The 22,526-nt window shown below is 45.6% G+C and overlaps 1 protein-coding gene across 1 annotated transcript in view; it reads right to left on the bottom strand.

Annotated features, from left to right (window-relative positions):
• The window catches only part of LOC124553542, a 124,320-nt gene that overhangs the window by 181 nt on the left and 101,613 nt on the right, over nt 1-22,526 (bottom strand). The gene's annotated exons all lie outside the window — the stretch shown is intronic.

Here is a 22,526-nt window from a genome sequence, read left to right as displayed (position 1 = left end):
ACAATCAACACCAACTGCTTATAGCTTACCTTAAAATTAACCTCGCTTCCAAGTTAACGCTACGTAATAATGAGATCAACACTACAGAGCTATTTTTTTTTATTTACCCTATGGATTACGAGCAAAATTATGTCTCAAACGAAAACGCTATAAATTACCTTATTTCACGGACTATAAAACGCACCTTAATTTTCAAGCAATTTCTTTTTTTTAAAAAAAAACAAACCTTTTTTTCGGTTTTATTACTACATTGCAAGGCCAGACAAAAAGCTTACTAAAGTGTTATATTCGAACAAATAAGCCCTCGGTCACAAATACGAGGGCAGTTCAATAAGTAATGCAACACTTTTTTTTCTCGGCCAATTTTGGTTGAAAAAACCGGAAATTTCTTGTGGAATATTTTCAAACATTCCCGCTTCGTCTCGTATAGTTTCATTGACTTCCGACAGGTGGCAGCGCTGTACGGAGGTGTTAAAATGGCGTCTGTAACGGTTGTGCGTTGCAAACAACGGGCAGTGATCGAGTTTCTTTTGGCGGAAAACCAGGGCATCTCAGATATTCGTAGGCGCTTGCAGAATGTCTACGGTGATCTGGCAGTGGACAAAAGCACGGTGAGTCGTTGGGCAAAGCGTGTGTCATCATCGCCGCAAGGTCAAGCAAGACTGTCTGATCTCCCGCGTGCGGGCCGGCCGTGCACAGCTGTGACTCCTGCAATGGCGGAGCGTGCGAACACACTCGTTCGAGATGATCGACGGATCACCATCAAACAACTCAGTGCTCAACTTGACATCTCTGTTGGTAGTGCTGTCACAATTGTTCACCAGTTGGGATATTCAAAGGTTTGTTCCCGCTGGGTCCCTCGTTGTCTAACCGAACACCATAAAGAGCAAAGGAGAACCATCTGTGCGGAATTGCTTGCTCGTCATGTGGCTGAGGGTGACAATTTCTTGTCAAAGATTGTTACAGGCGATGAAACATGGGTTCATCACTTCGAACCTGAAACAAAACGACAATCAATGGAGTGGCGCCACACCCACTCCCCTACCGAGAAAAAGTTTAAAGCCATACCCTCAGCCGGTAAAGTCACGGTTACAGTCTTCTGGGACGCTGAAGGGGTTATTCTGTTCGATGTCCTTCCCCATGCTCAAACGATCAACTCTGAAGTGTATTGTGCTACTCTTCAGAAATTGAAGAAACGACTTCAGCGTGTTCGTAGGCACAAAAATCTGAACGAACTTCTCCTTCTTCATGACAACGCAAGACCTCACACAAGTCTTCGCACCCGAGAGGAGCTCACAAAACTTCAGTGGACTGTTCTTCCTCATGCACCCTACAGCCCCGATCTCGCACCGTCGGATTTCCATATGTTTGGCCCAATGAAGGGCGCAATCCGTGGGAGGCACTACGCGGATGATGAAGAAGTTATTGATGCAGTACGACGTTGGCTCCGACATCGACCAGTGGAATGGTACCGTGCAGGCATACAGGCCCTCATTTCAAGGTGGCGTAAGGCCGTGGCATTGAATGGAGATTACGTTGAAAAATAGTGTTGTGTAGCTAAAAGATCTGGGAATAACCTGGTGTATTTCAATGCTGAATAAAACAACCCCTGTTTCAGAAAAAAAATGTGTTGCATTACTTATTGAACTGCCCTCGTATTAGTCAAAATTGACCAGGTTTCGACGCTGCTATGAGCGTCGCCTTCAGAATTAAACTAACTGTTCTAAAACATATTAGGTCTGTAATACATTAATAAAATTAAAGTTTGTACTGACTGGAAAGAGTTGCAACCCTTGTTCACTCAAGTACGAGCAGCCCTTAGCAGCTCGCCATCTTATTTACAACTATTCATGACGTCGCCTTTCCGGCTTAGATTTTTTAAAATGTGACTTGTAAGTACTGCATCTCTTTCCAGTCAGTACAAACTTTATTAATGTATTATGCACCTAATATGTTTTAGGATAGTTAGTTTAATTCTGAAGAAGACGCTCATAGTAGCGTCGAAACGTGGTCAGTTTTGACTTAATGCTTGTGACCGAGGGCTTATTTGTTCTAATATAGTTCTGAGACGGCCACTGAACCTTAGCACCTATGTTCAAAGTCTTACTAACATGTATTTGAATCATTTTTGTATTAATTCGAATGGCCCTTGGACGATATCGTTGAATCAATTTCTATTTTGACCATTTTGCATTCAGTCCTCTATTTGCACATTTAGTCTCCCTCATTTTTTTTTCAGTTCTCCTTTACTGGATCGCGAATGGTTATTTTTTTCTGTTACTGGCGGGCCGAAATGCCTCTCAGCTGCTTTGTTTCCATATTCTTCTGCATACGTTATTACTTTCAATTTATAGCCCGCGCTATACGAATATCTTTTATTTGCTTTCGCTGCGAATCTGGCTACTAACAAAAATACTGTACTGTTACCGATAACACAGATCACTTTCAATTCGAGTTCACTGGGACAATAGACCGCAATGACGCAGAACTGGCAAGACGATGACTACTGCAGCCTAAATCCTTCTGAATCTGTTTGGTGTATTCGGCTTGTGATGACGTGGCGGGGGGGGGGGGGGGGGGAGGGAGCGTTAGCAAGCAAATCTGTGAATACCCGCGACTTACGTTTGTCGCTTCGGCACGCTGTTGCTGCTAGTTGAATCCAGTATTGCCAGATAGCGACAGGTTTCCCACGGCACCGAATATATGGCTATTTTTAAGACTGGCGGGAATTTTAAACCAAACACGGGAGATTTATATGTCAATTTCGGGTATAAGACGCACCTGAATTTTGCAGGCAATTTTTCGAAGTAGAAAGTGCGTACCATAGTCAAATACGGTATAGTATCGAAAGCTGATAGTGTTACTATAGTGTTACCCACTTTCTATACATACATATCTACAGCATAGATATAGAGATATCAGGAACAGAATTGGTCCGAAATGCCTTCACAAAAGAAGACGAAGTAAATATTTCAGAATTCGAACCGAAATCAGCTGGCAGAAAGTCCAAAGACATTCTGGTCGTACATGAAGTATGTTAGCGGCAAGAAACAATCAATGCCTTCTCTGCGCAGAAACAATGGAGATACTATCGAAGACAGTGCTGCCAAAGCAGAGTTACTAAACACAGCCTTCCGAAAGCCTTCACAAAAGAAGACGAGAACAGCTGCCAACATGAGTAACGCAGAAGTAAATATCCTCGGAGTAGTGAAGCAACTTAACTCACTTAATAAAAGCAAATCTTCTGGTCCACACTGTATACCAATTAGGTTCCTTTCGGAGTATGCTGACGCATTAGCTCCATACTTAACAATCATATACAACCGTTCGCTCGACGAAAGATCGGTACCCAATGACTGGAAAGTTGCACAGGTCACACCAATATTCAAGAAAGGTTGTTGTTGTGGTCTTCAGTCCAGAGACTGGTTTGATGCAGCTCTCCATGCTACTCTATCCTGTGCAAGCTTCTTCATCTCCCAGTACCTACTGCAGCCTAAATCCTTCTGAATCTGTTTGGTGTATTCATCTCTTGGTCTCCCTCTACGATTTTTACCCTCCGCGCTGTCAAGAAAGGTAGTGGGAGTAATCCACTAAATTACAGGCCCATATCGTTAACACCGATATGCAGCACCATTTTAGAACATATATTGTGTTCGAACATTATGAATTACCTCGAAGGGAACGGTCTACTGACACACAGTCAACATAGGTTTAGAAAACATCGTTCCTGTGAAACACAACTAGCTCTTTATTCACATGAAGTGCTGAGTGCTATTGGCAAGGGATTTCAGATCGATTCCGTATTCCTGGATTTCCGGAAGGCTTTTGAAACTGTACCACACAAGCGGCTCGTAGTGAAATTGCGTGCTTATGGAATATCGTCTCAGTTATGTGACTGGATTTGCGATTTCCTGTCAGAGAGGTCACAGTTCGTAGTAACTGCCGAAAACCATCGAATAAAACAGAAGTTATTTCTGGCGTTCCCCAAGGTAGTATTATAGGCACTTTGCTGTTCCTTATCTATATAAACGATTTGGGAGACAATCTGAGCAGCCGCCTTCGGTTGTTTGCATAAGACGCTGTCGTTTATCGACTAATAAAGTCATCAGAAGATCAAAACAAACTGCAAAACGAGTTAGAAAAAATACCTGAATGTTGCGAAAAGTGGCAGTTGAGCCTAAATAACGAAAAGTGTGAGGTCATCCACATGAGTGCTAAAAGGAACTCGTTAAACTTTCGTTACACGAAAAATCGGTGTAATCTAAAAGCCGTATATTCAACTAAATACCTAGGTATTACTATTACGAACAGCAGAAATTGGAGGGAACACATAGAAAATGTTGTGGAGAAGGGTAACCAAAGGCTGCGTTTTATTGGCAGGATACTTAGAAAATGTAACAGACCTACTTAAGGAGACTGCCTACACTACGCTTGTCCGTCCTCTTTTAGAATACTGCTGCGCGGTGTGGGCTCCTTACCAGATAGGACTGACGGAGTACATCGAAAAAGTTCAAAGAAAGGCAGCAGGTTTTGTACTATCGCGAAATATGGGACCGAGTGTCACAGTAATGATGCAGGATTTGGGCTGGAAATCATTCAAAGAAAGGCGTTTTTCGTCACGACGGAATCTTCGCACGAAATTCCAGTCACCAACTTTCTCCTCCGAATGCCGAAATATTTTGTTGACACCGACCTACATAGGGAGAAACGATCACCACGATAAAATAAGGGAAATCAGAGCTCGTACGGAAATATATATGTGTTCATTCTTTCCGCGCGCTATACGAGACTGGAATAATAGAGAATTGTGAAAGTGGTTCGATGAACCCCCTGCCAGGCACTTAAATCTGATTTGCAGGGTATCCATGTAGATGTAGATGTAGAATATGCTACCACGAGGAACTTTTACTGGATTTTGGGTCTGCCTTATGTAAGATTTGAGATATTTACGTTGTTATTTGACACTGCCAAATCTGGAGATGTGCGATGTGTCAAGTTAAAATGTGTGGATAAAAAATCTTTAATCAAGATCGCTAAAATGCCTTTACTGACTACTAGTTTCATCTTATTGACGAGCTAGCTTTAGATCAATAAAACTTATTACTTAATTCAACGTTTACTCCTTGCACCAAACTTCGTTCCTACGATTGTACATCTCGTCAACTACACCCCTTATTCCTAATGATTTTAGGTTTTTTTTTTCTTATGATCCTGGTTTACGTACATGTAGCACAGGGAGGCGGCGTCTTGAAAAACTTATGTGCATACTTCCGAATGTCTGTGCTATATATCACCACTGCCTGCCCACGAATCGCGTGGACAACCGCTATTTCGCCGCAAAGAGTCACGTGGATATAATGGTTTCATTCTCCTCTCTCTTCCCCTCCCCACCCTTCTTCCATCCTCGCCACTCCCCCCCCCCCCCCCCCCCAATCACGTTTTCGCTCCGGGCGCAACGCGCGCCCATTACGAACAAGATATGATTACGCAACGGCGAACGCCTGTGTTATTCGGGAGTGTGCCAAAGGCCAAAGCACTTGCTAACGCCCGTTAGCCGACAGCGAACGAAACGCGCTCCCGTCTTCTTCGGCTATTTGGTCGCGCACGTAGACCTGCCAAAGAGGGGAAACGCGGAAGATTATACACACACGCACACAAAAGAAAAGAAGCAACAACAGCGAGAAGAAGGTCGAGACGAAGCAGCTTGCAACAGGAAATGAGAGAGACGAACACAAAAAAAAATATGTGAAAAGGAAATAAGGGGGGAAGAGAGAGAAACAGTTATGCACGTAGGAGGGGAAAACGAAAGTGGGGCCAGTTAAGTAGAGGCACGCGATGATCAGGAAGCCGAGCGATGAAGTGAAATTATGAGTCGCCGCCAGGAGCGCTGTCTTGCGGTCAGCTCCCGGCGTGCAATGCGGCCAGCCAATCACGCCCGCTGCGTCGAACAAGCGAAGAGCGGCGCATTCGATTGTCGGCTGTTTCATTACGGCGGAAGAAGCTAACGCGCTCGAGAAACGTTAGCTATTTCATTACGCTCCTTTGTTTTATCTTCTTACTGACAACCTGGGATCGAGCAACTACATCAGTTCCTCTTCTTGCTTTGCTGTTTCCTATGTCTCTACAACTGCGTCTTCTATGTCTAGAACTACAAATCACTGTCAAGTGCGTGGTAGAGGGTACTAAACGCTGCGTTCACAGTGGCAGAGACAACGATCGTGAGACGCCGTCGCCAGATGTCGCCCGATAACATCGACCGATAGCTCGGTCATGGTGTGCGACCCGTGTACTTCCTCAGCTTTTGGCGCGGTCAAGAAAATTGCACTACTGACCATTAAAATTGCTACACCGAGAATAAATACAGATGATAAACGGGTATTGATTGCACAAATACACTCCTGGAAATGGAAAAAAGAACACATTGACACCGGTGTGTCAGACCCACCATACTTGCTCCGGACACTGCGAGAGGGCTGTACAAGCAATGATCACACGCACGGCACAGCGGACACACCAGGAACCGCGGTGCTGGCCGTCGAATGGCGCTAGCTGCGCAGCATTTGTGCACCGCCGCCGTCAGTGTCAGCCAGTTTGCCGTGGCATACGGAGCTCCATCGCAGTCTTTAACACTGGTAGCATGCCGCGACAGCGTGGACGTGAACCGTATGTGCAGTTGACGGACTTTGAGCGAGGGCGTATAGTGGGGCATGCGGGAGGCCGGGTGGACGTACCGCCGAATTGCTCAACACGTGGGGCGTGAGGTCTCCACAGTACATCGATGTTGTCGCCAGTGGTCGGCGGAAGGTGCACGTGCCCGTCGACCTGGGACCGGACCGCAGCGAAGCACGGATGCACGCCAAGACCGTAGGATCCTACGCAGTGCCGTAGGGGACCGCACCGCCACTTCCCAGCAAATTAGGGACACTGTTGCTCCTGGGGTATCGGCGAGGACCATTCGCAACCGTCTCCATGAAGCTGGGCTACGGTCCCGCACACCGTTAGGCCGTCTTCCGCTCACGCCCCAACATCGTGCAGCCCGCCTCCAGTGGTGTCGCGACAGGCGTGAATGGAGGGACGAATGGAGACGTGTCGTCTTCAGCGATGAGAGTCGCTTCTGCCTTGGTGCCAATGATGGTCGTATGCGTGTTTGGCGCCGTGCAGGTGAGCGCCACAATCAGGACTGCATACGACCGAGGCACACAGGGCCAACACCCGGCATCATGGTGTGGGGAGCGATCTCCTACACTGGCCGTACACCACTGGTGATCGTCGAGGGGACACTGAATAGTGCACGGTACATCCAAACCGTCATCGAACCCATCGTTCTACCATTCCTAGACCGGCAAGGGAACTTGCTGTTCCAACAGGACAATGCACGTCCGCATGTATCCCGTGTCACCCAACGTGCTCTAGAAGGTGTAAGTCAACTACCCTGGCCAGCAAGATCTCCGGATCTGTCCCCCATTGAGCATGTTTGGGACTGGATGAAGCGTCGTCTCACGCGGTCTGCACGTCCAGCACGAACGCTGGTCCAACTGAGGCGCCAGGTGGAAATGGCATGGCAAGCCGTTCCACAGGACTACATCCAGCATCTCTACGATCGTCTCCATGGGAGAATAGCAGCCTGCATTGCTGCGAAAGGTGGATATACACTGTACTAGTGCCGACATTGTGCATGCTCTGTTGCCTGTGTCTATGTGCCTGTGGTTCTGTCAGTGTGATCATGTGATGTATCTGACCCCAGGAATGTGTCAATAAAGTTTCCCCTTCCTGGGACAATGAATTCACGGTGTTCTTATTTCAATTTCCATGAGTGTATATTTTAATGTCTTTTAGTGCACATGCTCTAAGCATAACTTCAAAATTTGGTATATAATAGATTCAATATTTCGTAGTATCTGAGGTGCAAGGGTGAAAGTATTAGCTTTTAAATTAGTCTGTAGGGCGCCGTATAAACAGCTTCCTGCATATCACAGAGGAACCCTGAAATTGTACTTTTCAGCACGTAGTATAGGTCCAAATACAGGAAATACGCAATCGGCAGATGTCAAATACCGAAGAGTTACTTGAGCACAACTGCGTCTTTAGTGTAAGCATCGGATTTTTTAATACAGCTGGAATTACACCTCTACAAGCATTCTACACATTACGAACGAGACAGCAGCACGACACTGATGTGATGTTCTATAATATTCATTATTTCCCAAACTGATTCCCGCTGTTACGTCACCGCCACGTACAATGTAAAATACTTGTGCCTGATCTCTCTTTCTTGCTAATTTTATTCCATGCGGAACGTAAATGCAGAGAAGCTGCGCTCACTTTCATTACGTCACTTTCGTCTTATTTTGGCTCTGCTGTATGGTTCATGTAGTAAACATTTCTGCCCCGGAAATGAATTGCGGCAAACGCTGCCGGCGAGTAATAGTGTCGTGTATGCCATTGCAATCGGCAAGACTGCAATGTAGCCATACAACATTGTTGGCCTATATTGTTGTCAATACCTTATCTTAGAAGAAAGATTAAGGAAAGGCAAACCTACGTTGCTAGCATTTGTAGACTTAGAGAAACCTTTTGACAATGTTGATTGGAATACTCTCTTTCAAATTCTGAAGGTCGCAGGGGTAAAATACGGGGAGCGAAAGGCTATTTACAATTTGTACAGAAACCAGATGGCAGTTATAAGAGTCGAGGGGCATGAGAGGGAAGCAGTGGTTGGGAAGGGAGTGAGGCAGGGTTGTAGCCTCTCCCCGATGTTATTCAATCTGTATATTGAGCAAGCAGTAAAGGAAACAAATGAAAAATTCGGAGTAGGTATTAAAATCCTTGGAGAAGAAATAAAAACTTTGAGGTTCGCCGCTGACATTGTAATTCTGTCAGAGACAGCAAAGGACTTGGAAGAGCAGTTGAACGGAATGGACAGTGTCTTGAAAGATGAACATCAACAAAAGTAAAACGAAGATAATGGAATGTAGTCGAATTAAGTCGGGTGATGCTGAGGGAATTAGATTAGGAAATGAGAAAGTTAAAGTAGTAAAGGAGTTTTGCTATTTGGGGAGCAAAATAACTGATGATGGTCGAAGTAGAGAGGATATAAAATGTAGACTGGCAATGGCAAGGAAAGCGTTACTGAAGAAGAAAAATTTGTTAACATTGGGTATAGATTTAAATGTGAGGAAGTCGTTTCTGAAAGTATTTGTATGGAGTGTAGCCTTGTATGGAAGTGAAACATGGTCGATAAATAGTTTGGACAAGAAGAGAATAGAAGCTTTCGAAATGTGGTGCTACAGAAGAATGCTGAAGATTAGATGGGTAGATCACGTAACTAATGAGGAGGTGTTGAATAGAATTGGGGAGAAGAGTAGTTTGTGGCACAACTTGACTAGATGAAGGGATCGGTTGGTAGTACATGTTCTGAGGCATCAAGGGATCATCAATTTAGCATTGGAGGGCAGCGTGGAGGGTAAAAATCGTAGAGGGAGACCAAGAGATGAATACACCAAGCAGATTCAGAAGGATGTAGGTTGCAGTAGGTACTGGGAGACGAAGAAGCTTGCACAGGATAGAGTAGCATGGAGAGCTGCATCAAACCAGTCTCAGGACTGAAGACCACAACAACAACAACAACCTTATTTTTATGGCCCGTGTAACCTTTATGCAGTGCATAGTTGCCTGTCTGCCTCTCCCATTGCCAGAATCTCGACTTGGATAAATTTCTACGGACGCCCAGTGGACTCCTCAGCGTCTTTGTTCATTTCGCACGCAGCCGGTCTGCTGCTATCATCAAGACGAGTCCTTTACTTTTTTTTTATTGTTGCGCGCCCTCTGAACGCCCATAGCCGCTTGCGCCTCGTCGCGCGCAACGCGCAACGCCACTGCGCATGCGCGTCACTTCTCATTTGTTTCAGGAAGCCGCGTCTGCGCAGTGGGGTCACGAGTGCGCCCGCTGACGAACCCGAAACAGTCGCCGACTCATAGCGCTCCAGCATTATCAGCCGCCGTCGTCGCGCAATAAAACGAAAATAAAAGTAAAAGGAGGAATTCGGCAGAAAGCTGCAACACAAGAGCCGAAAAGGCAGATAGCGAATCTGAGCAAGGGCGAAGGGAGAGAAAAAAAAAATCGCGGCGTATTTATAGACTCAGCGTGCAGTTAAGCCTCTTCATAAATCTCTTTGCAACCAAACCGGAAATTTCCAGCCGGGGAAAGGAAATGTCTCATATCGCGATTATTCTAACGCCTGCTGTTTGGAGTACACTCGTAAACTGACAGAACGTGAACAAGCGTAGTAAACTTTCACGTATTACCCTACGCTTATAAAGCGTTTACTTTCCTCCAGTGAAACTGATAGTAATTATCTGCAGGTCAATCACTAGATGGCCACGTAATTTTGTTACACAATTTATACTCTTTCACTCTCATCACCTGAGATACAGAACGGATTAAGTTTTTTAAATGGAAACTTAAGATTTATTTAAAAGATTTGCAAGATTCTTGAAAGTACAGAGATATCTCTTGTTTATGTTGCCATTACAAAAATTCGAAAAAATGTCTGAGCAAGGCAATTGGTATGCGCTCTTGTATTGTCAACACCTTTGTTACAACACCCTTTTCTGCTTCAGCCAGGCTTTTCGTGCCCGGTCAATATCTTCATTTTTGCAAACAACTCCCTTTTCTCCTTCAGCCAGGCTTTCCGCAACAATGGTTGGTCCAGAATGGTGCGTTTCGACAGCGTCACTTGCCCAACGATTTGTGCAACTACGGCTGCTTACAAGTCGCAAACTGTGTGCCTGTGAAGTTTAGTGGCGAAGTTTCGAAGGTTGTGCCATCAGTATAATCATCTTTGGCACTGTCATAAACATCGCTCAGTGGTAGTTTAACTGATGTTGCCTCTATAAAGCAGAAATAGGATTGTATATTCCCTCAAGCCATAATTTGTAAGTAACTTCGCCGAATATATGCCATATAAAAGCACATGCTGTTGGACAGCAACTAACAGCAAACGCCTTGGCACGAACGTCGAAACTTCGACAAAGAACCTCACTGTCACACACATACAACAACAACAACAACAACAAAAATATCTCCCTTACCGACAATGCTGTTGCACAAAAAGGATATGATCAGTACACATTATTTTTAAAAAGCGATTATTTTCAGCTTCCAAAAATGGACGAGAAAGATTCATCATTTTCATTTGCAGCTCTTTGTGCTGGTCGTGTTTGCAGTTAAAACTGTCGGATGAGATGTCCGCCAGTTATGCGAAACACCGTTTTCTCTCAGTACCCAAACATGTTTCGGCACCACTGTGCCATCATCAACCGGTTTTTGTTTTTATTTATTCTTTACATTTGGTGTGCATGCATTTTCCAGACCACTTATGTGTTAATTACTGCAGGTAGCTTGTCATGTTTTCGTGTGGCTAGCACTTTCATTCTCCGCATCATGGTGATGTGTTGCGAAGAACAGGTAACTGTAACAAGAATTTTCGACAAATAACATACTAAAACACTCTTCACTTCACCAAAACACACTGTGTTTTGCATGACTGGCGGACCTCACATCCAACAATTTGGACGAGAAAGGTAGGTTTCAGACAGCTGTATTGAGCAATTTATTACGCAGCCAGTATCAGTCACAAACAGATGGTCTTCAAGTGTATTATCACATCGCACACACATCTGATTACAATGTCACAATATACCTGAAGATGGTTTGTTTACCACTGAAACTGGTTGTGTAGTAAATTGATCAATAGGGCTGTGTGCAACTGTGATTTTTCGACACTGCACTTAGCATATAAACCAAGCAGTGTTAGCAAAACATGAGAGATGCAGAAACGTGTATTGTTTACATAACAGTCCCATGTAACAATAATAAATTTAAGTAAACATATCTTCATGCCGAATACAAGCCTGTCATACGTGCGTCATTTGTATCTAGACCTACTATTTCGTTGATATTCCCCCCACCATGCCCAATTTGACTAAGCGCACTTGACGAGGCGCATTTGACGGATCTCCTATTTTGTTTAAATGTTTCCACTTCGTACCCTATTTGACAAGGCGCATTTGACTGACCTATTTTGTTTACATTTTTCCACTTCGTACCCTATTTGACGATGCGCATTTGACTGATCTGTTATTTTGTTTACATTTTCCCACTTCGTACCCTATTTGACGAGGCGCATTTGACCGATCTGCTATTTTGTTTACATTTTCCCACTTCGTACCCTATTTGACAGGGCGCATTTGACCGAGCTGCTGTTTCGTTTATGTTTTTCAGCTTTGTACCCTGTTTAGCTAGACGCGTTCGAACGCGCTACTGTTTTGTTTATATTTTTCCGCTTCGTGCTCAATCTGACCATCGCGCTACTGTTTTGCCTGTGCATTTCCCCAGTTCATGCCCAATCCGACTGCGCTGCCGTTTTGTTTTTATTTTCCGAGCCTGGTGCCCAATTTGACCGGCGCATTCGGGGCGGCGCCACTGTCGCAGCGGGTACGCGCGGCAGCAACTTTCTCGCCGTCTTCTTCTCACGCGACGACGGCGGCCCATCTCGCGGGGCGCGCGTGCCTTATCTCTGTTCTCCTTGAAAGCACGCCGGCGAGGTGGCCGCGCAGTTGGCAACACTGCGTCTGAGGCGCTTACAGGTCGTCGCGGGCAGGAGCGCGTAGGTGGGAGAGGAGAAGCTGGGGTGAAGTGGCCGAGAGAGAGAGAGAGAGAGAGAGAAGGGATGGATGGACGGCGGTAAGGTGTACAGTAGACGTGACGGCCTGAAAAGGTATATGGCCGCCACTGCGCGTCGTGTCAGGGTTTCGCACTCTACAGCCCCCTCTTCAGTATCACCCTGCGTCACACATCTCTCAGACTGCACTAGAGACTTCTGCTGTTTTCCTTGCTACTACTCTGCAGTGACCTCTTTGGGGCGTAAGAGTCCCATTACTGTTCACAGTGCATATTAATTACTGTATTGCCTCATACATTATAAGCTCATTACAGACTTCACCTATTGTATCCCCCTTTATTTGACGCTGTTCAATCAATCATTGAAAACTAGTGTATGCCTACATTAGCGGCATCTGGTGAACTTACAACACAAACATCATGTGGCTACTGTACGGCTGCTTGTTTTGAACAGTAGTACTACTGATAACATGACTCGTGCATATGATGTTATTTATATACACTCCTGGAAATGGAAAAAAGAACACATTGACACCGGTGTGTCAGACCCACCATACTTGCTCCGGACACTGCGAGAGGGCTGTACAAGCAATGATCACACGCACGGCACAGCGGACACACCAGGAACCGCGGTGCTGGCCGTCGAATGGCGCTAGCTGCGCAGCATTTGTGCACCGCCGCCGTCAGTGTCAGCCAGTTTGCCGTGGCATACGGAGCTCCATCGCAGTCTTTAACACTGGTAGCATGCCGCGACAGCGTGGACGTGAACCGTATGTGCAGTTGACGGACTTTGAGCGAGGGCGTATAGTGGGGCATGCGGGAGGCCGGGTGGACGTACCGCCGAATTGCTCAACACGTGGGGCGTGAGGTCTCCACAGTACATCGATGTTGTCGCCAGTGGTCGGCGGAAGGTGCACGTGCCCGTCGACCTGGGACCGGACCGCAGCGAAGCACGGATGCACGCCAAGACCGTAGGATCCTACGCAGTGCCGTAGGGGACCGCACCGCCACTTCCCAGCAAATTAGGGACACTGTTGCTCCTGGGGTATCGGCGAGGACCATTCGCAACCGTCTCCATGAAGCTGGGCTACGGTCCCGCACACCGTTAGGCCGTCTTCCGCTCACGCCCCAACATCGTGCAGCCCGCCTCCAGTGGTGTCGCGACAGGCGTGAATGGAGGGACGAATGGAGACGTGTCGTCTTCAGCGATGAGAGTCGCTTCTGCCTTGGTGCCAATGATGGTCGTATGCGTGTTTGGCGCCGTGCAGGTGAGCGCCACAATCAGGACTGCATACGACCGAGGCACACAGGGCCAACACCCGGCATCATGGTGTGGGGAGCGATCTCCTACACTGGCCGTACACCACTGGTGATCGTCGAGGGGACACTGAATAGTGCACGGTACATCCAAACCGTCATCGAACCCATCGTTCTACCATTCCTAGACCGGCAAGGGAACTTGCTGTTCCAACAGGACAATGCACGTCCGCATGTATCCCGTGTCACCCAACGTGCTCTAGAAGGTGTAAGTCAACTACCCTGGCCAGCAAGATCTCCGGATCTGTCCCCCATTGAGCATGTTTGGGACTGGATGAAGCGTCGTCTCACGCGGTCTGCACGTCCAGCACGAACGCTGGTCCAACTGAGGCGCCAGGTGGAAATGGCATGGCAAGCCGTTCCACAGGACTACATCCAGCATCTCTACGATCGTCTCCATGGGAGAATAGCAGCCTGCATTGCTGCGAAAGGTGGATATACACTGTACTAGTGCCGACATTGTGCATGCTCTGTTGCCTGTATCTATGTGCCTGTGGTTGTGTCAGTGTGATCATGTGATTGATGTATCTGACCCCAGGAATGTGTCAATAAAGTTTCCCCTTCCTGGGACAATGAATTCACGGTGTTCTTATTTCAATTTCCAGGAGTGTATATCTGACGATGCTGGTGCTGATTCTGCATTTAACATTTGACGATGCCAATATGGCTACATTAAATTAGGACTTTGCTTTAATAAAACAGGAATGCCTCTTCATACTTGAAGCGCACAAACGCATATATATGTCAGTAGTACTTTTCATTATGGTCTATTTATTGTTTTTTAGCTGTAGACAATCTGCGAGTGTACTTATGTTTTTTTCCCCATTTTTTTGCTGCAGATATGATGGTGGTCATTATAGATCGAAACCGGTAATCTGTTAACAAAAAGTTTGTAACCACAGACGTAAATCAAAGGAAACTTATCATAAATAATCTAATGATGAGTTTGTGGCACAACTTGATTAGAAGAAGGGATCGGTTGGTAGGACATGTTCTGAGGCATCAAGGGATCACGAATTTAGTATTGGAGGGCAGCGTGGAGGGTAAAAATCTTAGAGGGAGACCAAGAGATGAATACACTAAGCAGATTCAGAAGGATGTAGGTTGCAGTAGGTACTGGGAGATGAAGAAGCTTGCACAGGATAGAGTAGCAAGGAGAGCTGCATCAAACCAGTCTCAGGACTGAGGACCACAACAACAATAACATCGTCGGAAGATGTTGTGTCTAGAAAGGTCGCAAAGCCACTGCTCACTGTTTTCCTTGGTTCAAGAGGAATGATCCTTAGAGAATTCGCTCCGCAAGGTCAGATAGTAGATGTAGATTACTACTTGGGTGTTGGAAGTCGCCTGGGAGTCAGAATTGTTCGGGTTCGGCACAGATACTGGAATCAAGGAACATGGTGCGTGTTGCACGTCAATGTACGGCGCACAAAACCGTGATTGGACGCGATTTCTTGGCTGAAAAATGTATCGTGGTGCTCGTTACCTCCAGCTCATTCGCCTGATTTGCGCCCGTGAGATTTCTGGTTACTTCCAAAACTGAAAGTGGTAGTGAAGAAAAAGCGTTTCGACACGATTTTAAAAGGGGCATTCAAATGCTGCGCGGTTACTAGAGTAAAGTAACGGTAACGATTTTATTAACTCAAAAATGTAGTTGTAGACAGTATAGCTGTCGAGAATTCTTCCGAGTTGTATGGCAGTGGTCCACGGAACTCTTCTATCCCAGACGTTTCGTCCGAACCCGCTTCGGCACAACCAGGAGCACTTCCGAAGATGTCCAACGTAGCTTTGGACGAAACGTCAGGGATAGAAGAGTTCCATGGACCACGGCCATACAACCCAGAAGAATTCTCGGCAGCTGAAACATCCGGTCGTGAAAGCCTTCATTGTATGCATAGACAGTACACATTCGATCTGCATGTCTTCATATGTTATACACATGCTTCAGCTGGAGAAATTGATCACTTTTCCAAATCTCACCTAAAACTTGTATTAGCGTACTCAGACTTTCCCTCATAGCACTATCTTGTACAGGAGTAAACGAATCTGTCACGTTACGTACATTTTTGTGTTGTATTACAACACAGTACACTTACTCTATTAAGTAAACAGCACAAGAAATTAAGATTCGAATTTAACCTATTCAATTTACATATTATCTCATACTTAAAAACGCACGTTGTTAGAATCTTACTTAAACAGTGCTGTGGCGAAATTCCGTGTATTTGATGTTGCAGCTGCGATGATAATATCTTTGATAGCAACCGATAACGTACATACATTACAATATGAAACACTAATAATCGTTCAAACATCAACTGAAATCTACCCGGAGTTAATGAGCTAACGTTATGGCACGATTCATACGATATTCCTGTCATTTCGCACTAACAATAACGTCATTATTTAACTGTAACCCCCTCGGAGTATTTGGTTGTGAAAAATAACTTATCAGTTATTTATAACCGTTAAAATTAACGGTTGTCAAAAAAGTTAACTTTTACTTAAACAGTGCTGTGGTGAAGTTTTGCATGCATTCTGTTGCAGCTGCGAGGATAATATTTCTAATAGCGACAGATACCCCACATACATATGATACGAAATACAAATAAAAGTTCAAACACCAAATGAAATGTACCAGGAGTTAATTAGCTAAGGTTATGGAACGATTCATACGACGTTCCTGTCATTTCGCACTAACTGATGGATTCGACCTACGTCGTTATTTTACTGTCACCTCCTCGGAATATTCGGTATTCGGTAGTGAAAAATAACTTGAGAGTTATTTACAACCGTTACAATTAATGGTTATCAATACATCTTAACGTTTTACTTAAATAGTGCTGTGGCGAAGTTCCACATACTTTCTGTTGCAGCTGCGAGGATAATATTTCTAATAGCGACCTGATAACCTACATACCTATGATATGGGACACTAATAATCGTTCAAACATCAAATCAAATGTACCCGGAGTTAATTAGCTAAGGTTATGGAACGATTCAAACGACGTTCCTGTCATTTCGCACTAACTGATGGATTACACCTATGTCGTTATTTAGCTTCAACCCCATCGGAGAATTCGGTAGTGAAAAGTAGCTTGACAGTTATTTATAAACGTTAAAATTAACGGTTATCAAAAATTGTTAACGTCTTACTTAAACAGTGAGGTGGCGAACTTTCTGTTGCAGCTGCGAGGATAATATTTCTAATAGCGACCTGATAACCTACGTGCATATAATATGAAACGCTAGTAATGGTTCAAACATCAACTGAAATTTGCCCGGAGTTACTTAGCTAGGGTTATGGCACGATTCATACGACATTCCTGCCATTTCACACTAACAATAACGTCGTTATTTAACTGTAACCCCCTCGGAGTATTCGCTAGTGACAAATAACTTAACAGTTATTTATAACCGTTAAAATTAACGGTTATCAAAAAATTTATACGACATTCCTGCCATTTCGCACTAACAATGACGTCATTATTTAACTGTAGTCCCCTCGGAGTATTCGCTAGTGACAAATAACTTAACAGTTATTTATAACCGTTAAAATTAACGGTTATCAAAAAATTTATACGACATTCCTGCCATTTCGCACTAACAATGACGTCATTATTTAACTGTAGTCCCCTCGGAGTATTCGCTAGTGACAAATAACTTAACAGTTGTGATTCTTGAGTTTCTCCCGGCGTATTTGATAATCAAAATATCCACGGGTATGCTGCCGGTCTATAGTGTCCAACGGGCACAATATTTCGGCAATCAAACATGTCGCCATCATCAGGTGAACTGACGGACTGAGCTCCTGTGAACGTGCCGGCACGGAGATCCGTACGCTATGGCTGCTCAGAGGGAACTGGGTTCGGTCGCGGCGGCGGCCGATTTAAATACCCTCCGCCCGCGGCGCGCTCCCTCCGCCGTCCGCGCCCAGCGCCACGGTCGTGCGGTGGAACAGATTGCGACGGCGTCTGAGATGACGTCGGTGTGATGGCTCTGTCCGCCGTGGTCGTCACAACTATACATTTGCTCGATTTACTCTTTATTAACCCGATCGCTGGTTCCCAAGCCTTGCTAAGATTATAGCCACAGTCACGGTTTATGAAGTCGTCATTGGTGCGAATTTCGATGGCCTCTCTAACAACGCTGTCCCAGTATCTCGACGTCTGTACCAGAATCCTCGTGCGGTCATACTCCATGGCGTGATTTTCCGACAAACAATGTTCAGCGACCGCCGACTTGCTCGGATACATCAGTCGAGTGTGCCTCTGGTGTTCACGTCATCGATCCTCGACGGTACGCATCGTCTGACCAATATACGACTTGCCACATTGACACGGAATCTGGTACACGCCGGCCTTCCTCAAACTGAGGTCATCTTTGGCGCTCCCCACCAGTGCACGAGTTTTATTCGGAGGACAAAACACAGTTCTGACCCGGTGTTGCAAAATGCAGGCGATTTTCCCCGAGAGTGCGCCTGTATATGGGATAAACTCAGTGCCTACCTCCTCCCTCGTGACTTCATCCATCTCAACAGGTTGTGCTGCAGTGGTTGGGCGGAGAGCACGTTGAATCTGCCACTCTGAGTACCCATTTTTCCGAAATACAGTTCTCAGATGTTCCAATTCCTGGGGTAGACTCTCTGCGTCAGAGATAGTGCGCGCCCTATGTACTAGAGTTTTAAGTACCCCATTCCTCTGTGAAGGGTGGTGGCAGCTGTCTGCATGCAAATACAGATCAGTGTGCGTAGCCTTCCGATACACCCCATGACCTAGGGTGCCGTCAGCCCTTCTCTTGACCAAGACGTCAAGGAAAGGTAATTTACCCTCCGTTTCAGTCTCCATAGTGAATTTGATGTTGGGGTGTATGGAGTTTAGATGTGTAAGGAAGTCAAGGAGTTTATCCATACCATGTGGCCAGATGACGAACGTGTCGTCAACGTAACGGAAAAAGCAAGTAGGTTTCCATACGGATGACGACAGGGCTTCCTCCTCGAAGTTCTCCATGTACAAATTCGCTACCACCGGTGAAAGTGGGCTACCCATGGCGACTCCCTCCGTTTGTTCGTAGTATTCTCCATTAAAAAGAAAATACGTGGAGGTCAAGACATGCCTAAAAAGTTCAGTGGTCTTCTCGTCAAACTTCTGACTAATCAATTCTAGTGACTCTCGCAGGGGTACCCTCGTAAACAAGGAAACGGCGGTCGCTGAACATTGTTTGTCGGAAAATCACGCCATGGAGTATGAACGCACGAGGATTCTGGTACAGACGTCGAGATACTGGGACAGCGTTGTTAGAGAGGCCATCGAAATTCGCACCAATGACGACCTCATAAACCGTGGCTGTGGCTATAATCTTAGCAAGGCTTGGGAACCGGCGATCGGGTTAATCAAGAGTAAATCGAGCAGACGTATAGTTGTGACGACCACGGCGGACAGAGCCATCACACCGACGTCATCTCAGACGCCGTCGCAATCTGTTCCACCGCGCGACCGTGGCGCTGGGCGCGGACGGCGGAGGGAGCGCGCCGCGGGCGGAGGGTATTTAAAGCGGCCGCCGCTGCGACCGAACCCAGTTCCCTCTGAGCAGCCATAGCGTACGGATCTCCGTGCCGGCACGTTCACAGGAGCTCAGTCCGTCAGTTCACCTGATGATGGCGACATGTTTGATTGCCGAAATATTGTGCCCGTTGGACACTATAGACCGGCAGCATACCCGTGGATATTTTGATTAACTTAACAGTTATTTATAACCGTTAAAATTAACGGTTATCAAAAAATTTATACGACATTCCTGCCATTTCGCACTAACAATGACGTCATTATTTAACTGTAGTCCCCTCGGAGTATTCGCTAGTGACAAATAACTTAACAGTTATTTATAACCGTTAAAATTAACGGTTATCAAAAAATTTATACGACATTCCTGCCATTTCGCACCAACAATGACGTCGTTATTTAACTGTAACCCCCTCGGAGTATTCGCTAGTGACAAATAACTTAACAGTTATTTATAACCGTTAAAATTAACGGTTATGAAAAAATTTATACGACATTCCTGCCATTTCGCACCAACAATAACGTCGTTATTTAACTGTAACCCCCTCAGAGTATTCGCTAGTGACAAATAACTTAACAGTTATTTATAACCGTTAAAATTAACGGTTATCAAAAAATTTATACGACATTCCTGCCACTTCGCACTAACAATATTGTCGTTATCTACCTGTAACCCCTCGGAGTATTCGCTAGTGACAAATAACTTAACAGTTATTTATAACCGTTAAAATTAATGGTTATCAAAAAATATATACGACATTCCTGCCATTTCGCACTAACAATAACGTCGTTATTTAACTGTAACCCCCTCGGAGTATTCGCTAGTGACAAATAACTTAACAGTTATTTATAACCGTTAAAATTAACGGTTATCAAAAAATTTATACGACATTCCTGCCACTTCGCACTAACAATATTGTCGTTATTTAACTGTAACCCCTTCGGAGTATTCGCTAGTGACAAATAACTTAACAGTTATTTATAACCGTTGAAATTAACGGTTATCAAAAAATAACTAGAACCGCGTTAGCTGTTACTCCAGAATAACCGTTCGGCCCACCTCTATGCGGTGGTGGGATTATCTCGCACGGGCGACTGGCATAGCGGCTGACTCAACAGGTAGGGGCGGGTGGGGGGGGTCTGCCACCCTACCCCCACCACAACTCTCCCCCACCCCTCCCCTACCACTTGACGCCCCTGACACTCCACCCCACTCTCCGGGGAGCCAGAGCCGGCTATTAAACTCTCGACCGCACACCTCACCCCTTTACTGTATCGTGGCCTGCAGGAAAGCCACGTCTTCCGCGCTCGCCGAATATTCTGCCTGAGTCACCTGCTTCCCCCGCACGTTACTGGAGTCTCTCAGCGCTGTGTAATATCCCTTCACTTTCTGCCTCCAGCGTCTTTACGAATCAAATCAGTAATTTTCAAATACACTACTGGCCATTAAATTTGCTACACTACGAAGATGGCGTGCTACAGACGCGAAATTTAACCGACAGGAAGAAGATGCAGTGATATGCAAATGATTAGCTTTTCAGTGCATTCACACAAGGTTGGCGCCGGTGGCGACACCTACAACGTGCTGACATGACGAAAGTCCCCAACCCATTTCTCATACACAAACAGCAGTTGACCGGCGTTGCCTGGTGAAACGTTGTTGTGATGCCTCGTGTAAGGAGGAGAAATGCCTACCATCACGTTTCCGACTTTAATAAAGGTCGGATTTAAGTTTCCTTTAATTTACGTCTATGGTCACAATCATTTCTGTTCAACAGATTACCGGTTTCGGTCTTTAATGACCATCATCAGATCTGTTTCACAAAAACAAAGTCCTAATGTACTGCAGCCGTAGTGGTATCGTCAAATGTTAAATGCGGAATGAACACCAGCATCGTCGAATACAAATAAATCACATCACACGCACGTGAAAAAAATGGTTCAAATGGCTCTGAGCACTATGGGACTTAACATCTGTGGTCATCAGTCCCCTAGAACTTAGAACTACTTAAACCTAACTAACCTAAGGACATCACACACATCCATGCCCGAGGCAGGATTCGAACCTGCGACCGTAGCAGTCGCACGGTTCCGGACTGAGCGCCTAGAACCGCTAGTCCACCGCGGCCGGCACATGCACGTGAAGTTGTGCATCATGCAGCCTGTTGCGCACTGTTTGAGTCGCAACACGACGTCCTGTGGCTGCACGAAAAGCATTATTCAACATGGTGCTGTTACTGTCAGGGTTCCTCCGAGCCATAATCCTTGGGTAGCGGTCATCCACTGCAGTAGTAGCCACCGGGCGGCCTGAGCGAGGCATGTCATCGACAGTTCCTGTCTCTCTGTATCTCCTCCATTTCCGAACAACATCGCTTTGGTTCACTCCGAGACGCCTGGACACTTCCCTTGTTGAGAGCCCTTCCTGGCACAAAGTAACAATGCGGACACGATTGAACCGCGGTATTGGCCGTCTACGCATCCAAGGAGCAACAGGAATTGATGTAACTGAATACAGCACAGGAAGAAAATCATTTCGTACGAAAAAAAGTGAAGAGCAGGCTAACAATCGATACAGCTTTCTCGTCACATTATGTTATTCTTGTTTTAGTCCGCATGATGGACACAGCACATGCCAAAACTGAACAGTATTTATTGTACTGTGACAGCCTTAAGATGAGGCTTGTGCGTCGAAACATGTTGAGTGAGTTTGAAAGGTGACTACACTGAGCCACAGCGCCAGAGATTGCGCCAAAGAGTATTATTCAGCCGCCTCCACTGGCAGTGCTTGTTGAGATGTGCTAGTAGTCAGTTCTTGTCGAGAGGTCGTAGTAGGGAGTGCTTGTGGAGATGTTGTAGTAGTGAGTGCTTGTTCATGTTTTATGCAGTTGTTTGATGGGATAGACAGCAGATGTTGTTCTAATGGAGATGTTGTAATGATCAGAGTGCTTTTCGTCAATATATATGAA

The sequence above is a fragment of the Schistocerca americana genome, chromosome 11, assembly GCF_021461395.2.
Source record: "Schistocerca americana isolate TAMUIC-IGC-003095 chromosome 11, iqSchAmer2.1, whole genome shotgun sequence".
NCBI classification, from domain to species: Eukaryota; Metazoa; Arthropoda; class Insecta; order Orthoptera; family Acrididae; genus Schistocerca; species Schistocerca americana.
Note: the sequence above shows the minus strand (reverse complement) of the source record. Positions and strands in the feature narration are given on the sequence as shown.